Raw genomic sequence first — 13,815 nt, 5'->3', positions numbered from 1 at the left:
TTTTGGTGATCCTGGTGGGTCCGTATCATAATTTTGGACTTGGGTGTGTGTCTGGAATTGAATTCGTAAGTCCCTAACTTGATTTGACGTGATTTTTTGAAATCAAGTAATTTGAAGGTTTGAAAAATTCCTAGGTTTGACCGTAGGTTGACTTTATTGCTACTGTGTTCAGATTTTGATTTCGGAACATGGTATAGATTCATTTTACTATTTAAAACTTCTCTGCAAAATTTTGTGCAAAACGGAGTTGATTTGATAGGATTCGGACACTCGGTTGTAAATTTGAAAGTTCTTTAGTTTCTTTGAAAATTTTATGCATTTTGATATTCGATTTGTAATTCTGTGTGTTATTTTGGTGTTCTGATCACGCAAGCGTATACTAGACGAGTTGTTCGTTTTTTCTTTTTAGAAGGAGTGCATCGATGACGAGTGTCTTGACCTTGCTGTTGAGCTACCGCTAGCATAGTCAGAAGATTTTTTACAATCACCTCCATATCTGGTCCAGAAGTTTTAGTTTCCATCCAAAAAAAGATCTCCTGCAAATGAAAATAAAATTGTAATCTCAAAGCAATATTTATGATTTTTCTTATATAAAACTAAGTAAAAGAGCACATCTGAGTAAGATGTGAATATTTTAGAAGTTCAAGTTTGATATTATGGCACCATATTTGAAGTGAAATTATTCCCCGCCTTGTTTTCTTATTCGGATTTATATTGTTGCTTGGTGAGTAAGAGAGAAAAGCACGAAGGGTGTTGACGTGCCTCATTGCATTCATTATCATATATGGTGAGATTTGAGAGTAAAAGCACGAAGGGTGATGCCGTGCCATTATATTCATATTATTACATGGTGGGGACGAGAGTACAAGCACGAATGATAATGCCGTACCATTATATTCATGATATTGCATACTGAGGACGAGAGTAAAAGCACGAAGTGTGATGCTGTGCAATTTTCATATCATTGATTTATTTGATTCATGATTTTGGTGATTTATTTGGTTAAATTGTTGCTTAATTTGAAAGATGTTATTTCGTGATTTCGTACTTGCCATGTTGATGATATTTTCCCCTTTAGCATGTCCCCTCTCAGTTAGTATTTATCATTTTGTTGTTATTTTGTTGCTTTATATACACTTGTACATTTTTATTTATGTAGGTGTCTTATCATAGTCTCGTCACTACCACGTCGAGGTAGGCTAGACACTTACAGAGTACATTGGGTTGGTTGTACTCATACTGTACTTCTACACTTCTTGTGCAGATACTGATGTTGGTCCCAGCGGTGCTTGAGGTGCATCGGCTCGGCTCACTTTCATACGGAGACTCGAGGTAGATCTGCTGGCGTTCGCGGACCTTGAAGTCCCCTTCTATTTCCTACTTTCACTGCTTATCTCTTTCAAACAATTGTACTTCTTTCAGACTATGTTTGTAGACTTCTAATTCCTCGTGTACTCGTGACTCCAAATTTCTGGGACTATATATTTTTACATAGTTTATACTAGCACTGTGTTTAGATTTGGCATTTATTTCTCGTTGTATATTATTATTTTATTTTTAACTATTAAAATTGGTTAATTAATTATTTCACGTCAGCTTACCTAGCAAGTGGATGTTAGACGTCATCACGACCCCAAGGTTGGGATTCCGAGTCGTGACAAGTTGGTATCAGAGTATTAGATTTCTTAGGTCTCATGACGAGCGCAAGATACAACACGAAATTGATGCTCGCTATCTAAAGATAGTATAGTTTAATTATCATCTCCACAGGGATTGGATTTTAACAATGCTCAAGTAATTTCTAGCTTAACGCTATTCAAGATGATTAACACTTTGGTTTGGATGATTAATAAGTAAAATTAACTATGGAACTAAAATAATTAACAGTTGATCACAGAAAGACAATAGTTGAACACACCGAAATATCAATGGGAGAAATAAGGATCATGACAGGATAGGTGCAAGATGGCTATTTGGGATCTAACTCTAGCTCAATTCACTCTAAAGTTCTAATGATTCTCGGGAATTCACTTGATGATTAGTTCAAATGTGTAGTTAAGACTCCTCTCTCGATTAAATCTTAACTCTACGAGTTGAACTAATATAAGCACTGTGAACATATGCAAGCATGTGTTAATGGATTAGTCTTTCAGGAAAACGTCCCTCAAATATTCTCCTAACTTGATTTAACCAGCAATTCAACAAGCTCTTTCAATTACTTAAAAGAATCACTGAATTTAACCAAATAAAATACTGCAAAGATAATTACCAAAATATTCCTCTTTCGATTAAATAAACTGGTAAATAATGTTACAATCAATTCAAAGCTCCATAAACGAATTCAAGCAAAGAACTAGAGTTAAAATCAACAAACATCAATCAAAACACCATATCCGTCAAACCCTAAGGTAAACTAGTCCTTATTCATGGAGAAATTCATCACAAATTCAATCCAAACTCGAGTGTTGAGTAGAGGAAAGAATGATAAATCCTTGTGCTTTAAGTCTCCACTGCTCTTTCAATCTCCTGTAGGTCAAAAGTCCCCTAAAAATTATGTTTACGGTTTATTTATATCGAGTATGGATGGACCTAGATCGAAAAATCCTTTCCGAGATTAGCTGAGATAAGAGCAAAAAAAAGAATTAACACAAGCGCGCCGCCCCGGGCGATGCCTTGTACATCGCATTAGTAGGATTCTTTAGAAAGATTGGCAAAGTCATTGCTTGATGGAATTTTGTCTAACTCCTAGACACTCACGTCATTAGGCACGTGATATTAAGCCTCATTATCAAAGGCTTTGGTTTTGTTGCCTTCTGCTACAATATTGCATTGCATAGTCACCAGGTGCCTTACATTGGGTTGCCCAATGTGACAAAACTATTTCATCTCTATGTGATTTGTTTCTTCCATTTTTCTTGTACATACTCAATTTTCAGCCTTCAAACACGATCCCAATTTAACCCTTTTACTTTTACTCAGACTTCAAAGTCCTTTTATGATTGTTTTAGCTCCAAAAATACACTTTAATTGTGAATCACAACCTACACAATAGAAAATACGTAATGAGTATAAATTGTCCATATTTTAGCTCAAATACAATTAAAGTGTAGCAACTAAAAGGTGCAAACTAGCCAAAAACTCGTACTTCTAGACTACCATCATCCCACGAGTCATGATCAAGCTTACTAGAGTCAGGAGGATCGGTACAGAGACGTCTGTACGTATCTTCTAGAGGCTATGGAGTTTTAGGAAAATTTTACTTCTTTCTTTCCCTATTGTGCGATTTTATTCTATTATTGATGTTTGAATCATCCCCTTCTTGTTCTCTCGCAGATGGTGAGAACATGTACAATATCTACAGCCGGACAGGAGCCGAAGCCCCCTATTGCAGTCACTACCAAGGGTAGAGGCCGAGGCCGAGGTCGAGCCAGAGGTCGAGGCAGAGGTAGAGCTCAGCCTAGAGCTCCAGCAGCAGCACCCACAGTGTAACGTTAGATTGATCATGAGGAGGAGATCCCAGCTCAGACTGCACCAGTAGGACCCACTCAGGTCCTAGAGGGATTTATAGCTACTCTCGCGCTTCAGGACACTCTGTTCCGTTTAGTGGGCCTCATGGAGAGTGTGGCCTAGACCGGTGCATTTTTGGTGGTACCATCCGTCTCTCAGGCTAGGGGAGGAGCACAGACTCCTGCTACTCACACTCCGGTGTAGATGGCTCCCAGATATCAGACTTTAGCAATCCGGCCAGTTGGGGTAGTTAAGCCGATTGTTGCTGCTTAGAATGGGGGAGGGCCGTGATTTCTTCTGAGGGATTGATGAGATTGGACAAGTTCACAAAGCTCTTCCTTATTTTAGTGGTGCACCTTCGGAGGACACACATGATTACTTGAATCATTGCCACGAGGTGTTGCATAACATGGGTATTAAATGGGGTCGACTTTGAAGTGTGCTAGATGACTGGTTCTGCCAAGAGATGGTGGCGGGGTTATGTGCTGACCAGACCAACTAGTTCACCTTTACTTACTTGGGATCAATTTTCACAGCTATTTCTGGAGATGCTTATTCCTTTCTTTCTGAGAGAGGAGTACCGCAGGCAGCTTGAGTGCCTTCAGTAGAGTAGCATGACTGTTACCCAGTATGAGATCCGATTTGTACACCTAGCTTGCCATGCAATTATCTTACTCCCTACTGAGAGGAAAAGAGTGAGGAGATTCATTGATGGACTTAATTTCAGTATTAGGCTACAGATGGCTAAGGAGACCGGAGAAGATATTTCTTTTTTAGAGGGTCGCAGAGATTGCTAGACGGATCGAGATGGTTTGTGGTCAAGAGAGGGGGGTGGTATCTGATAAGAGGCCTCGTCATTTCGGTGGTCTTAGTGGTGCCTCATCTCTAGGCAAGGGTACTTTTGGTAGGGGCCATCCTCCCAGGCCGTTTCAGTCAGTGATTCAGGCATCCAATGGTGCTTCGGCCAATCGTGGTCTTTACGTATCTCATCCTAAGAAGCTAGCCCACAGTGCACCATCAGCTCTTATTAGTACACCTCTGATCCAGAGTTTTTAGGGTGGTTATCCAGGTCGACAGGGCCAGTTCCAGGGTCAACAGTAGCCGAGGGCTTGTTATACTTATGGAGATCTGAGGCACCTTTCTAGATTTTGCCCCAGGTCCTACGGTGATATGCCACAGCAGAGTTCTCGTGCCATGGTTCTGGCACCGGTTGCTTCACTGCCTACTCAGCCGGCTAAAGGCGAGGGTCAGGCTGCCAAAGGTAGAGGCCAGCCAGTTAGAGGTTGTCTGAGAGGCGTAGGTCATAGTGGTGGGTTCTAGCCCCATTTTTATGCGTTCCCAGCTAGACCTGATGCTGAGTCATATGATGCCGTCATCACAGGTATTGTTCCAGTTTTGCATAGAGATGCTTTAGCTCTATTTGATCTGGGCTCTACTTACTCCTACTCATCATCCTATTTCTCTTCATATCTGGTTATGCCTCGTGAGCCTTTGAGTGCTCACGTATATGTGTCTACACCTGTGGGAGATTCTACTGTTGTAAATCGTGTTTATCACTCGTGTGTGGTTTCTAACGGGGGCCTTGAGACTAGTGTAGATCTCCTACTGCTAGATATGGTGGACTTTGATGTTATTTTAGGCATGGATTGGCTGTCACCTAATTACGCTATATTGGACTATCACCCCAAGACGGTAACCTTAGCCATGTCGAGGTTGCCCGATTAGAGTGGATGGGGACTCCTGGCCATTCTACGAGCAGGGTAATTTCTTATGTGAAGACTCGGCGTATGGTCGAGAAGGGATATCTAGTATATTTGTCCTATATCCGAGATTATAGGACAGAAGTTCCTTTCATGGATTCCGTACTAGTTGTACGTGAGTTTCTAGAGGTGTTTCCTGCAGATCTGCTGGGGATGCCACCAGACAGAGATCTGGACTTCTGTATTGACTTGGCTCTGGTCACTCAACCTTTTTTTTCCACCATACCGTATGGCCATGAGTTGAAGGAACTGAAGGAGTAGTTGCAAGATTTTCTTGATAAGGGATTCATTAGACCTAGATTCTTACCCTGGGTTGTGCCAATGTTGTTCATGGAGAAGAAGGATGGTTCGATGAGGATGTGTATAGATTATTTGCAGTTGAAAAAATTCACCATCAAGAACAAGTATTTGTTGCCAAGGATTGATGACTTATTTGATCAGCTTCAGGAGCCAAAGTGTTTTCGAAGATTGATTTGAGATCTGGCTACCATTAGTTGAAGATTAGGGCATCGAATGTCCCCAAGATAGCTTTTCAAACTCGGTATGGGCTATATGAGTTCCCAATGATGTCACTTGGTTTGACAAATGCCCCAGTAGCATTGATTAATCGGGTATTTAAGCCCTATTTGGATTCTTTTGTGATCGTGTTCGTTGATTATTTTGATCTACTCCCCCAGTCGAGAGGAGCATGAGCATCATCTTCGCATTGTACTTCAGAATTTGGGAGATAGTCAGTTATATGCCAAGATTTCAAAACTGTGAGTTTTGGTTGGACTCGATTGCCTTTTTGGGATGTTGTATCTTCCGAGGAAATTAAAGTGGATCCTAAGAAGATTGAGGCAGTTCAAAATTGGCCTAGACCTACTTCAGCTACAAATATTCATAGCTTCCTAGGTTTGGCAGGTTATTTTCGCTGGTTCATTGAGGGATTTTTATCTATTGTAGCCCCATTGACTAGATTGACCTAGAAGGATGTCCCATTCAGGTGGTCCGATGAGTGTGACTTGAGCTTTCAAAAGCTCAAGAGTGCTTTGACTACAGCCCTAATGTTGGTGTTGCCCACAGGTTCAGGATCCTACATAGTGGATTGTGATGCATCGTGTATTGGGCTTGGTGCAGTATTGATGCAGGATGGCAGTGTTTTTATGCATGTCTCGGCAGTTGAAGGTTCATGAGAAGAATTACCTTGTTTATGACTTAGAGTTGGCAACTATTATTCATTCATTAAAGATTTGGGAAGCATTACCTCTACGACGTGTCGTGTGAGGTATTCACAGATCATCGGAGTCTATAATACTTGTTTAAGCAAAAGGATCTCAACTTGAGGCAGTGAAGGTAGTTAGAGATGTTGAAAGACTATGATATCACCATTTTGTATTATCCCGGGAAGGCCAATGTGATGGTCGATGCATTGAGTAGAAAGGCTGTGAGTATGGGTAGCCTTGCATATATTCTAGTTAGTGAGAAACTGCTAGCATCAGAGGTTCAAGCCTTCGCCAATCAGTTTATGTGGTCGGATGTTTCGGAGCCTAGTCGGGTTCTTACTTGCACAATCTCTCATTTTTCTTTGTAAGAGCGCATCAAAGAGCGCCAGTTTGACGACCCCCATTTGCTTGTCCTTAAGAACACGGTGCAGCACAATGATGCCAAGCAAGTTATTATTGGAGATGATGGGGTGTTGTGGATGCAGGGTCGGATTTGTGTACCCAATATGGATGGGTTTCGTGAGTTGATTCTTGAGGAGGCCCACAGTTTGCAGTATTCCATTCATCCGGGTGCCGCCAATATGTATTAGGATTTGAGGCAGCATTATTGGTGGAGAAGAATGAAGAATGATATAGTTACGTATATGGCTTGGTGTTTCAATTGCCAGCAGGTGAAGTACGAGCGTCAGAGGACTAGCGGATTGCTTCTAAGACTTGAGATTCCTGAGTGGAAGTGGGAGTGTATTACCATGGACTTCATTTTCAGGCTCCCAGAGACACTGATGAAATTTGATGCAGTATGGGTCATTATGGATAGGTTGACCAAGTCAGCGCACTTTATTTCGGTGGCATCTACTTATTCTTCAGAGCGACTGGCTGTGATCTATATCCGCAAGATTGTTCGTCTTCACGGTGTGCCGATGTCCATTATTTCTGATCGGGTCATGCAGCTCACATCGCACTTCTAGAGGGCCATACAGCGCGAGTTAGGCACACGAGTTAAGTTGAGTACAACACTACACCCCCAGATGGATGAACAGTCCGCGCGTACCATTCAGATATTGGAGGATATACTTTGCGCATGTGTTATGGATTTTAGGGGTTCTTGGTATCAATTCTTGTCGCTTGCGGAGTTTGCCTATAACAACAGCTGCCAATCAAGTATTCAGATGGCTCTTTAAGATGCCTTATATAGGAGGCAGTGTCGTTCGCCAGTTGGTTGGTTTGAGCCAGTAGAGGCTTGTTGGGTATCGATTTGGTTCAAGATGCCTTGGAAAGGTCAAGATAATTCAGGATCGACTTTGTACAACATAGTCTAGATAGAAGAGTTATATCGGTCGGAGAGTTCGTGATGTTGCATTCATGCTTGGAGAGAGGATTTTGCTCCGGGTTTCACCCATGAAAGGTGTGATGAGGTTCGGGAAGAAGGGCAAGTTGAGCCTTAGGTATATCAAACCCTTTGAGATCCGAGAGAGAGTTGGTGAGGTGGCCTAAAAGTTTGCGTTGCCACCTAGCTTATCAGCAGTTCACTCGGATCCATCTTTCCATGCTCTGGAAGTATCACGGAGATCCATCCCATGTATTAGATTTCAGCTCAGTCCAATTGGACAAGGATTTGACTTACGAGGAGGATCTGGTGGCCATTCTAGCACGGCAAGTCCGGAAGTTAAGGTCTAAGAATAATCCTTCTGTTAGAGTGCAGTGGCAAGGTCAGCCGGTCGAGGCAACTACGTGGGAGTCCGAGTCCGATATGCGAGGAGATACCCATACCTTTTCACCAGTCCAGTTACCTTTCTATGTCCGTTCGAGGACGAACGTTTGTTTTAGAGGTGGAGAATGTGATGACCTGATAGGTCATATTGAGTTCTAGCTCGTGTTCCGAGACCTCGATTATCTCATTTAGTATTTTTTTATTTGCGTGCATAGTCCGTATCTTTTTCTGGAAAATTTTAATGTGAAAGATTGTAGAAAATATGAATTTTAGCTTTAACCTAACTTGAGTTGACTACGGTCAATATTTTGTGAAAATGACCCCGGATCTATATTTTGACGATCCTGGTGGGTCCATATCGTGATTTTTGACCTAGGCGTATGCCCGAAATTGTATTCGAAAGTCTCTAACTGGATTTGACGTGATTTATTGAAAATTAGTAATTTGAAAGTTTAAAGAATTCCTAGATTTGACCGTAGGTTGACGTTATAGCTACCAGGTTCGAATTTCAGTTCTGGAACTTGGTATAGGTTCTTTTTACTATTTAAAACATGTGTGTAAAATTTAGTGCAAAACGGAGTTGATTTGATAGGATTCGGACGCTCGGTTGTGAATTTGAAAGTTCTTGAGTTTCTTTCAAAATTTCATGCATTTTGATATCCGATTCGTAGCTCTAGGTGTTAGTTTTTTGTTTTGATCGCGCAAGCGAGTTCATATGATACTATTACACTATGTGCATGTTTGGTTTGGAGCCCGAGGGGCTCGGATGTGTTTCGGATAGGATACGGGTCATTTTGGACTTAGTTGCAGGCTTCAGCTAGTTTTCTGTTGTCTAGTGCAATGTGCTTTGCGATCACGAAGCCTCTATCGCGATCGCGAAGGGGAATCTAGCCTGGGGAGGAATTCCTTGATCGCAAACACGAGGAGCTATTCATGAAGACAAAGTAGTGGGGGTTTACCCTTCACAAACACGAACTTCCTCTCGCGAACGTGACCTTCCTCTCACGAACACGTAGTGTTAGGGAGGGACTTGGGGGAGCTGGTCAGTTACTCTTCGCGAACGCGTTCGTCGGATAGCGAATGCGAAGGCAGGGGAGAATAAGCTTTCACGAACACGAGGAGTGGCTCACAAACGCGAAGGCCTTTGGCCGTTGCTGCTTCGCTATCGCGTCAGGTCTTTCGCGAACGCAAAGAAGACCTGATCTCAATGATTAAAACAGTCAAAAAATCGGGATTTATCCCATTTCTCACCATTTTCAAGTTTGAGCTCGGCCTAAAGGCGATTTTGAAGAGCTTTTTCGTCCCAACTTCATAGGTTAGTAGATTTTAACTTGTTTCCTTACATTTTTATAAACACCTATTAATTTTAACCTTTAATCTATTCTCTTTCATGGTAGAAATTAGAAATTTAGGTAGAAATTGGGGATTATGAGAAATTGAGATTCATACCTCAAATTGAGGTCAGATTTTGAAACTAATCACATAATCGGGCTCGGGGGTGAATGGGTAATTGGTTTTTGGTCCGAATCTCGGATTTTGACCAAGCAGGCGGCCCGGGGTTGACTTTTTCTAGTTTCATTAAAGATTGTATCGTTTTCACTTGTGGGTGGTTTCTAAAGCTTATTTTGAATTGTTTAAACTATATTTGGTTAGATTTGATTGGTTTGGAGGCTAATTCTACAGGAAAAGCCGTGGTTGAGCATTGATTTGGTTGCGAAGTGAGGTAAATGTGATGGTTAACCGTGACTTGAGGGATTGGGACTTGTTAGTCTATTTGCTACGTGTTTTATGTGTGGGAAAACACGTATGCGAGCTGACGAGTACCTATGCGTTGTCATTAGGTTAAAGCATGCGGGGTGAAAATTGTTCTTTTGTGTTATATTGTTCCGTTAATTATGTTATACACGCTTAGGTTAGATTATTACTTCTTTAATTATTCATCTTGTATTTATGCTTTATTTTAAAGATGTTGAATATTTTAGAAGTTGAAGTTTGATATCATGGCACCATATTTAAAGTGAAATTATTCCTCGTCTTGTTTTATTGTTCGTATTTATATTGTTGCTTGGTAAGGAAGAGAGAAAAACACGAAGGGTGTTGTCGTGCCTCATTGCATACATTGTCATATATGGTGAGATTTGAGAGTAAAATCATGAAGGGTGATGGCGTGCCATTATATTCATACTATTGCATGGTGAGGACAATAGTAAAAGCACGAAGGGTGATGTCGTGCCATTATATTCATGATATTGCATGGTGAGGATGAGAGTAAAAGCACGAAGGGTGATGCCGTGCCACTTTTATATCATTGATTTATTTGATTTCTGATTTTGGTGATTTACTTGGTTATATTGTTGCTTAATTTGAAAGATGTTATTTCGTGATTTCGCACATGCCATGTTTATGATATTTTTCCCCTTCCGCATGTCCCCACATAGTTAGTATATATAATTTTATTGTTATTTTGCTGCTTTATATACACTTGTACAAGTTTAGTTACGTAGGTGTCTTGTCATAGCCTCGTCACTACCACGTCAAGGTTAGGCTCGACACTTACGGAGTATATTGGGTCGGTTGTACTCATACTATACTTCTGCACTTCTTGTGCAGATACTGGTATTGGTCCCAGTGGGGCTTGAGGTGCGTCAGCTTGGATCACTTTTATACAGAGACTCGAGATAGATCTGCTGACGTTCGTAGACCTTGAAGTCCCATTCCATTTCTTGCTTTCACTGTTTATCTCTTTCAAACAGTTATATTTATTTCGGACTATGTCTGTAGACTTCTAGTTGCTCGTGTACTCGTGACTCCGAATTTCTGGGAGTAGATATTATTACGTGGTTTATACTAGCACTGTGTTAGATTTGACATTTATTTCTCGTTGAATATTATTATTTTACTTTTAACTGTTAAAATTGGTTAATTAATTATTCCGCAACGGCTTGCCTAGAAAGTGGATGTTAGGCGCCATCATGAGCACGAGGTTGGGATTCCGGTCGTGACACTACAAGAGCTTGATTGATGATTATCTTGCAAGTAAGGCGTCGAGGACGTCGGCAACTCAGGTGGGGGAGAATGTCATGGGCGGCTTTCCAGCCATGCTCCATGACCCCTTGGACGCGTCCCATGGCGTCCTTGCAAGCTTCCTAACGCCTAGAGCCATGGACGGTCCCGTGGTCTTGGCCTCGCCAAGTGACAAATGCGCATGTGCCTATGTCTCCCAATCACTAGCCCTCGCAAGCGCCCAGCCTGCGAACAGATCCCTCGGCGGGTCGCGCCCCAGCGCGCGTTCGTTGGCAGCGGAGTCGATCCATGCTCTATGGCCAGCGCCACACACGCAGACCCAGATACTAAAGACAAGGTTGCAGCCCCTCCAAGTGCCACCAATGGACCTGCTTTTATCTTGTAGGAATCTAGGTTCCTTTTGTTGTAAATATATAGTAGTTTTACTTCCTGTATTTCCATTATGATTTTCTAACTTATTTATGTCAAGTCGTAACTTTGGTTTTTTTTAAGCATTACTAGGGGATCAAGTAGTCAAACTTTCAAGCAAGCAAATAATTCTCTGTATTGGTGTCTCTCCCCCTCGACACCGTATGTCCTTTCTGCTATATCTTTTATTAATGCAGTAAGCCTTTTTTCATTCTCATTCTCCTTCTCTCAATTGCTCTTGACATTGGTTTTTTCCTACGGTGCTAATAGTCTTGTCTAGCGTACGGAGGGACCCCAGTTGGCGGATATATAGTAACTTCACGGACAATGGTTGCTTAGCCATACGTCGCCCTTCCAAGACATCTCAGGAAGGCGCCGCATAGTAGTATGCATGTAGGCACAACTAAATAAGTACGTGTGCACCAGAGCGGCTATGTGTTCAACGTGGCACTTAATTAACAAAAGATAATCTACCGCTACAATTGCATTTGACTGGTGTCAAAGACGGATCTAGAATTTGAAGTTTATATGTTCCTATAACAAACTTAACTTAATATACATTACTAAATGGGCCACACACTCAACTATTTATAGACATACAAAATATTTCTTAATAAACATACAATAAATCTGTTGAGCAAATGTTACTGAATTTACGAGCAAAAGTTGTGCCTTTGTCTGGTTCTCGCAATTCATAGGTGTATGAAATATCAGTTTCCACATATGGTGGCTGTCACGGCCTGGATTTCCCACCCTCGGGGGTCGTGATGGCGCCTACTCGTGGAAGCTAGGCAAGCCACAAAACATAAACTCCTACCTATTTCATTTTAAATACTTTTATCTATCATAACAACAAGCGTTAAATATTTAAATGACAGCGGAATATGAAATTAAAGCGGAAGACTTAAATAAAATATAAAACCAAACTATCCTGAAGAACAACACATGCCTCTAACCAGAACCTGGTGTCACATCATCCACGGACTACTAAGAGTACTAAATACAATCATTTGAAAGAAATATAATACTGTTTGTCTCGAAAACATGAGATAACAGAATGAAATATAAGATAGAGGAGACACCGGGCCTGCAGACGCGTGCAAGGCTACCTCGGAGTCTCGATGGACTGAAGGCTGGATCCCGAGCTACTGCTGCTGTCTGGGACCTGGATCTGTGCAAAAGAGCACAGAGTGTAATATCAGCACAACCGACCCCATGTGCTGGTAAGTGCCTGCCCTAACCTCGGCAAAGTAGTGACGAGGCTAGACAGGACTACCACATAAACCTGCACAGTTATATATATATCTACAACGGAAAAATAACAAGAACAAACATTTTTAAATGGGAGGGGAACATGCTTCGGGGATAGCAGATAATACAGAATTTGAAGAAAATAATAAAGAACATCAATAATTTAACTCTACACGGATAAGGGAAATAAAAGCAGATTTCACTGTCAGTACATATCTCGTTGCAGGCGTGCAACCCGATCCCATTTCATTAAATCTCGTGGTAGGCGTACCACCCGCTCCCATTTCATTAAATCTCGTGGTAGGCGTACCACCCGCTCCCATTTCAATAAATCTCGTGGTAGGCATACCACCCGCTCCCATTTTAATAAATCTCGTGGTAGGCGTACCACCAGCTCCAATTTAATTAAATCTCGTGTAGGCATACCACCCGCTCCCATTTCATTAAATCTCGTGGTAGGCGTACCACCCGCTCCCATTTTATTGAATCTACAGTTCTTCCAAATGAAATTTATTCCAACAAACGTAACAATTAATACGACTTCATAAGACAACAAGTATACAATAATTATGACTCACTGAGGAAAACAAGTAATGACAAGTAGCAATTAATTATGGACTTTAACGAGAAATTATGCAATTTAATATTTAGTATGCTAAATGTCAAGTAGCAATTAAGTCACATAAATATTTAGCAATTATAGCATAAATTCAAGGCATAATGTTGCGCAAGGATACCTCGAGCTAATAATAACAAGTCACACAATAAAGGAAAATGCCAATATAAAGAATCACAATAATAGTGGAATAAGACAATTAATGCACTTGAGCCGATAACAACAAGAAAATCAGTAAATAGAAGTAAATGACAACATAACTCAATTATCAGCAAAAATCAGGAAAATCAAAGATAAGTGCACGGCATCACCCTTCGTGCTTTTACTCTCGTC

The sequence above is a fragment of the Nicotiana attenuata genome, chromosome 9, assembly GCF_001879085.1.
Source record: "Nicotiana attenuata strain UT chromosome 9, NIATTr2, whole genome shotgun sequence".
NCBI lineage: Eukaryota > Viridiplantae > Streptophyta > Magnoliopsida > Solanales > Solanaceae > Nicotiana > Nicotiana attenuata.
Note: the sequence above shows the minus strand (reverse complement) of the source record.